Genomic DNA, 6,955 nt, shown 5'->3' with positions numbered 1-6,955 from the left:
GTGGGTTGGATTAGATGATCTCTGAGGCAACTTATATTTCTAAAAGTTTTTGAGAGTATTGCATGATTGATGTGATCAAGATTAATTGGTTTGCCCACTTTCTGCTGTTTCATATAAAATAATATCAGAGATATGATTTTCCAAGGAAGCAAAGTTAGTACCAATTATAACATAACTGTGTATAATGTGAAAGCCTAGAAATGCTGACTCAAATTTTCTATAACAAAATAAACAATATTTATTATAATAAAACTTACATTTGCAATATTCCATAAATATATTCAGGTACAAATTGACCAAAAAATTGTTGGAATGCATTAGCACTGGGAAATCCTGCTATCCAGTGCAATGACAAAAAGTGTAATTACTAGTTCTAGTGTTTGAGATACCAATTGCTGAGGTAAATTACTATGAACTATAGAGGCCTGTGAGTACTCCATATGGATTTAAATGCACTTACTGGGAAATGAGCTAGCTGAATAGTTCTTGTAATGCAATTTAAACACATGTAAGGTAATACTCATTGACAAAGGTAGTTTAAAGTTCTTACAGAAGCCCTCAGCTTTCTATCTATTTGATCCTTGAGAAGAAAAAAAATGAAATATCATTGAAAGCAATGAAGATGTCAGGATCAGTTTCTTTTCATCTCAAATGGTGATTTTTTTTCCATTTTTTAAAATCAATTCAAATTTTGGTAACCCTATTCACCAGGTGAATAAAGCCATATATTTTCCCTGACATACTTGGGAACAAAGGTACATAATGCTAAGGTATTGCAGACCTAGAAAAAGGAACTTAGATGTCATCTAGACCAATTATCTTATTTTAATCATGGGAACAGGCCAAAGAGACTTAAGTAATTTACTCAAGGTCACAGCAAATGGAGGCGATCCAGCTGGGGTTTAAAGCTAGGTTCCCTTGCTCTATATCTAACCTTCTTTTAACTCCAACATGCTGCTTTTCTCTTCAAACCTCCTCCTTTCCATATTCATTTCCATTATTTTTATTAGAACTCTAAGTATTTCCATAAGTATTCACTGAGAGATGAACTCAAATTTCTTACTTTAGTCTTTCAAAACCTCAACTTAGCAGTTCTTTATAAGTGGAAAATATTACCGAAAGATTAAACTTAGAATCATGATTGCTCAGCCATCTTGTGTTCATTCTAATTTAAGAGGTTCCCAATTTTATTTCAAATTGCCTTGCTATTCACTGCAGTAGATATTAACTTCCTTATAACTTATTATTAGTTGAGGGTTATAACTGTTGAGGGTACCACTATATTGCCAGTCACCCAAGCTCAAAATCTCCATAGCTTCCTGACTCATCAGTCTTTTCTCACCTCTGTTGCCATAGCTTGTGGTTTCTTTTTTCATAACATCTCTCAAATATACTCCCTCCTCTGTCACTGTGCATCACCCTGGTATAGGAACTTTGATTCATCTCTCTGCTTGAAATCTCAAAAAAAAAACATCAAATAATTATAAAATTACTGAAAATGCAGAGATACCATAAAGGATCTATAACAACTGCAAGGCAACTCAAAGTGAAAATGGATTTTCCATATGAAAAGTTAGAGGGAATAAAAATGAAATAAAAGCACTCTAGGAAAGGATTAGAATGAGAATAGTTTAGAAGCAAAAGTGATAAGCCTTACCAAGTAATGGACTCTTTGAAAGCCAGAGGAGACATAAATTAATGACTTCATGAAACAGCAAGAAATATTAGAACAACATCAAAACATTGAATTTTTTTTGTTGTTGTTGGGGCAATGAGGGCCAAGTGACTTGCCCAGGGTCAAAAAGCCAGCAACTGTCAAGTGTCTGAGGCTGGATTTGAACTCAAGTCCTCCTGAAGACAGGGCTGGTACTTTATCCACTGTGCCACCTAGCTGTCCCTAAATAATTTTTTTAAAAGTAACCTGATTGATTTTTTTTAAGTTGATATAGAAAATAAGATAAAGAGTTATGATTTAAAAATCACTGGGAACCAAAATTCGGGGGGGGGGGGGGAATAGAAGAAATCATACACAAAATATTCCCTGATTTAAAAGAAGAAAGTAATGATAGAATCCATTTATCACCTCCTGAAAGAAAATGTCCTTGGAATGTCATAATTGAAATCCAAAGCTCCCAAATATAAGAAAAATTCTGCATAATTATCCATAAACAGTTTATGTAATTAAAAAAAAACATATTTTTTACCAGAATGACCTGCAATGGATTTCAGAGAAACCTGGAAGGACTTGCAGGAACTGATGATGAGTGAGATGAGCAGAACCAGGAGAACATTGTACACAGTATCATCACCATTATGTGTTGACCAACTGTGATAGACTTGATTCTTCTCAGCAATACAACGGTACAAGACAGTTCCAAAGGACTCATGATGGAAAAGGCTCTCCAAATCCAGAAAAAAAAAAAAGGAACTGTGGAATATGGATGCAGATTGAACCATACTATTTCTTTTTTTTTGGGTGCTGTTGGTTTTCTTTTTTGAGGTTTTTTTTCCTTTTTTCTCTGATTCTTCTTTTATAATGTGATTAATTCAGAAATATGTTTAATGTTATTATAAATATATAACCTATAACCGATTACTTGCTGTCTTGGGGAGGGGGGTAGGAAGAGTAGGGAGGGAAAAAAATTATAACTAGAAATCTTATAAAAACAAATGTTGAAAACTCTCTCTCCATGCAACTGGAAAATAATAAAATACTTTTATAATTAAAAAGAATGACCTGCAAACTTCTACTAAAAACAAGGACAAATATGAAATATAATATCCCCCAAACCAAAATGTAGGGGTTATAACCAAAATAATTTACTTTCAAAAGCTAAATACATTCCTACTGGGTGGGGGGAGATGGGGTGGATATTTGTTTTGCTTTGTTTTGTTTTTTGTATGGGGTAGATAATTAATGGAGGATAGGACTTTCAAGGAAGACCAGGGCTCAGTAGGAACTTTAAAATTCAAACAAAGTAATCCAAAGTAATCTAGAAAGGTAACTTTGACCAAATGGAAGGGGCTATTCAATGAAGGAGTAGGAACAAAATTGTCACTTCAGAACATTCCTGTCTTTCAAAGAGTACTTGAGAGAGGTAAATTAAAAACAAAATAAAACAGAGCATGTGGGGATGGGTTCCTTCTATTCTGCAAGCTTAAAGAGGAAAACAAGAAGGGAAGGTTTTGTTTTGTTTTGTTTTAAAAAAGGAAGAATACACTAATGTAGCAAAGAGGAAGAAGAGGATAGAACTTATTTCTTATAATTAAGTACCAATTTCTAACAAGTTTGCCTCCTCCCACCAACAACTCAATATAGGCTACATTTTTTTTTCCTCCTAAAAGATGTCAAGCTGAATCTCCTTTCATAAATTGTATTATTACTTCGGGCATACTGAAGTCATTTTCTGGCCACCCAGGGATATAAAAAAACACACTCACATGGAATCTTCAAAAGTGGGAGAGGTCCCAGAACATTGTAAGTCACCCCCTGCAACCCTGCTCCACCACATGGAGATGTGGAAGGCTGGGCCCATCCTAGCTAAATGCTAAAATACCCTAGTTAAATATTGCTCTTGTGCTAAGCCAACTTCCTTTTGTTAGCTGTCAAATGACATAGGAGTGTCTTGTTGGGCAAGTCAATGGACAAACCTGGAAAAACAGGAATGCTATTCTGACTCAGACCAGCTGCTAGTAGGATATTTGAGAAAAGTATGCAAAAATGAAGAAAAGTATATTGAAAACAGGCATAAGATTAAATAAATAAAGGAAATTTGAACAACTAGACACAAATAATGTCACATAAAAACTACATCAGGGGCAGCTAGGTGGTGCAGTGGATAGAGCACCGGCCCTGGAGTCAGGAGTACCTGAGTTCAAATCCAGCCTCAGACACTTAAGAAAAGAGGAGAAAAGAACTTAATTCTTAAGGGGTGTCCATCAATTGGGAAATGGCTAAATAAATTGTGGTAGATGAACATGATTATTAATGTTATGTCCTGTAACAAGAGAAGAATCAGAGAATCCTGTTAGTATTAACTGATTCAGAGTAAAATAAGAATAACCAGGAAAACTACTGTTTCAAGGGCAACAACATTCCAATGGAAAAAAAAAAACTTTAAAAGACTTAAGAATTCTGATCAAGGTAATAACTGACCATATATCCTGATGATCTAAAATGAAGGATGTCATCCTTTGGGGCAGCTAAGTGGTGCAATGGATAAAGCACTGGCCCTGGATTCAGGAGTTCCTAAGTTCAAATCTGACCTCAGACACTTGACACTTACTGGCTGTGTGACCCTGGGCAAGTCACTTAACCTCCATTGCCCCGCAAAAAAACAAAACAAAAAAAAACAAAAAAAAATTTAAAAAAACCAAGGATGTCATCCTCCTCCTGATGGAGAGATAATGGACTCAAGGTGGAGAAAAGGTAATATTATTAGAAATGGCTACTGTCTGATTCGTTTTAGGTGACTATGTTCATTTGATATGTTTTATTTTAATTCTTCTCTTGCTTGTGAGGGAAAGAGGAGTGGGAAAATAGAAGTTAGTGATAGTTATACCAGAAATAAAAAGAGGGCCATTGAATGTTTTAAATGCACATTGAAAACCTCAAAGAATACTTACCTGGAAGGGGTGATTCCATAATAACATAGGTGGTTTCCCCAGGATGAGGCTTATCCATCATGCTCTGGATGGGCAGACCCCTGCAATTTCCCCAAATGTGGGAAACTCGACTCCATAATTTGTGATAGTGGGGGAAAGTATTTGCACTCTCCCCTGAAGAAAACACACACACACACACACACACACACACACAAACACACAAAGAAATATTGACAAGCAGAAGAGTTTTGAAAGTGACATATATGTGTATACTTTCTTTAAAAAGTTTGTAGTATATAATAGAGATTCATGGTTTTGTATGCAATTCTCTTTTTGCATTCTTTCTGTAGATGGAAATGCTCTGCTTTGGTGTTCAATTTTAAATAAAGTTAATTTTTAAATGAGAAAAAAGGACAATCCATTTTTAAAGTAACAGGTCATCAAAGTTTTATAATCAAGTATCAGTGAAGAACATTTTTCCATATGTTTATGAATACACAGGAATTTCATCATCACAATGTCTCAAGAATCTGTGCTGCAACACTTCCAAAACATACATAAACCTCCAGACTTGCTAGTCTCTAAATTACTTGATCTAGTGTGGCTTTCTATTGGTCATCAGTCTTTTGTTTTTCACTGAAGCAAAATTTATTTCTGACTTCATTTCCAAAATTGAGTTACTGTTTAAGAGCTCCAAGATCATAGCATTTTCTTCTTCACATCATTATTTTCACGTTTGTAACTTAGTGGTCCTGGGACTCTAGAGGTGGATTGGCAACCAAGGTTCTACTCCATCCATCAACAATTATAGGGTAAATAGATGTCATTCCTAGTGGCAGTATAAATAGGTTTCAGAAATTATATCTCCTGACTGGCTCCACTGAGCCTTTTGCTCTGAACTATGTCTACTCAACATATTTAACTGTGGCTTTGAACTGAACTGACTAGGAACCTCATTAGCAGTAGTAAGACAATGTCTCAAAATGTAGTGTTTAAACAAATCATAAGCCCTTGAATGAAGAACCAAATATTAGTTCCAATGATTTATTTATTTATGTCAGACTCTCTGACAATCTCAATGTGAAGGCTCTTCTATACCCCACTCCAAAATTCTGTTGCTGATCAGTCCTCTAGGTTTGTTCTCCCACCAGTCAATCCTTATGACTGCTAATTATAAGCTCCTCCTATTGGATTTTTTTTTCCCAGGGCAATGAGGATTAAGTGACTTGCCCAGGGTGACACAGCTAGTGTCAAGTGTCTGAGGCCGGATTTGAACTCAGGTGCTCCTGAATCCAGGGCCGATGCTTTATCCACTGTGCCACCTTGCTGCCCCCTCCTATTGGATTTTATAACTTGGAGTAGAGACTCTTTTCCTTGGTTTCTCAAAAAAAGTTGAAAGGGAAGGGGAAAACATGCCAACATTTACTCAGTAAGCTATTTTAGTAATAGCCATGCTTCCACATACATCATGTTTCTAGCTAGAAGGCATTTCAAATAAGGATTTTTTTTCTTCTTTCAGGTATAAACGTATAAAACTGCAATAATGTAAATTATATATTTTTTAAAATTCAGTTCAATTTAACAAACATTTATTGTGTGTTTACTAACAATCCTTGTTAACTAGATACTAAACTCAGTTGTTTCTACTTGCTGAATAACACAACTGATCTCAAAGTCTTCCTAATTCTAGGGCCTGAGGCAAAGCAACAGTGATCTGTCTTTGTCAAGGTTAGATGCCTAGGAACACCATATTGCAAAAAAGAAACAAAAGAAAACAATAGCTCCTTAGGAATGATGGTGTGTGAGTGATCATGAATATATATTTGCGGCAGGAGAGTGTTGCTGTGTTAATAACAAAGTCAAAACTACTTCTTCACAACTTAGTCAATTCTTAAGAAAACAGGTGTTAAGATATCTACCCCAACTGTCCTCCCAACTAATGTATGTGAGAGAATGTTTTTAAAATATTAACATAATACATTAAAAAATAGTCAAAATGTGCATTTTAAAGAATCTAATAGGATAAAAACAAGGAGAAGATGGGTATTTTACCTTTTGCAAGGACATAAATGTTAAGTAGGTTATAACTACCTTTCTTCACTTCCATAAAACTAACAAAGCAAAAATGTCTAGTTTTCATTTGCGTGTAAGCACTTTTATAAAATGAATGTTAGCTTTTTATTACCTCTTTTATTTCAACCATTCTATTTCTCTTTAAATTACTAAAATGCATTTCCTAGCATTAATGAAGCTATACTTAATTGCTTTTGAATCTTTTTCAGTAACAATTCTAGTTCAATATGTCTTTAAATTGTTCTGAAATGTTTAAAAAGTAGCATATTGTATAAGA

At 34.8% G+C, this 6,955-nt stretch overlaps 1 non-coding gene across 1 annotated transcript; it reads left to right on the top strand.

The window, feature by feature from the left end:
- The first annotated feature begins 4,618 nt into the window (after window positions 1-4,618).
- Window positions 4,619-4,782, top strand: LOC122733063. Its single transcript, XR_006353671.1, has one exon. It is a non-coding gene; the product is annotated as a U1 spliceosomal RNA (small nuclear RNA).
- The last annotated feature ends 2,173 nt before the right edge of the window (window positions 4,783-6,955 follow it).

This window comes from Dromiciops gliroides, chromosome 6, assembly GCF_019393635.1.
Source record: "Dromiciops gliroides isolate mDroGli1 chromosome 6, mDroGli1.pri, whole genome shotgun sequence".
In the NCBI taxonomy this organism is placed as follows: Eukaryota; Metazoa; Chordata; class Mammalia; order Microbiotheria; family Microbiotheriidae; genus Dromiciops; species Dromiciops gliroides.
The sequence above is the reverse complement of the archived record's forward strand: the minus strand, read 5'-3'. Positions and strand labels throughout refer to the sequence as shown.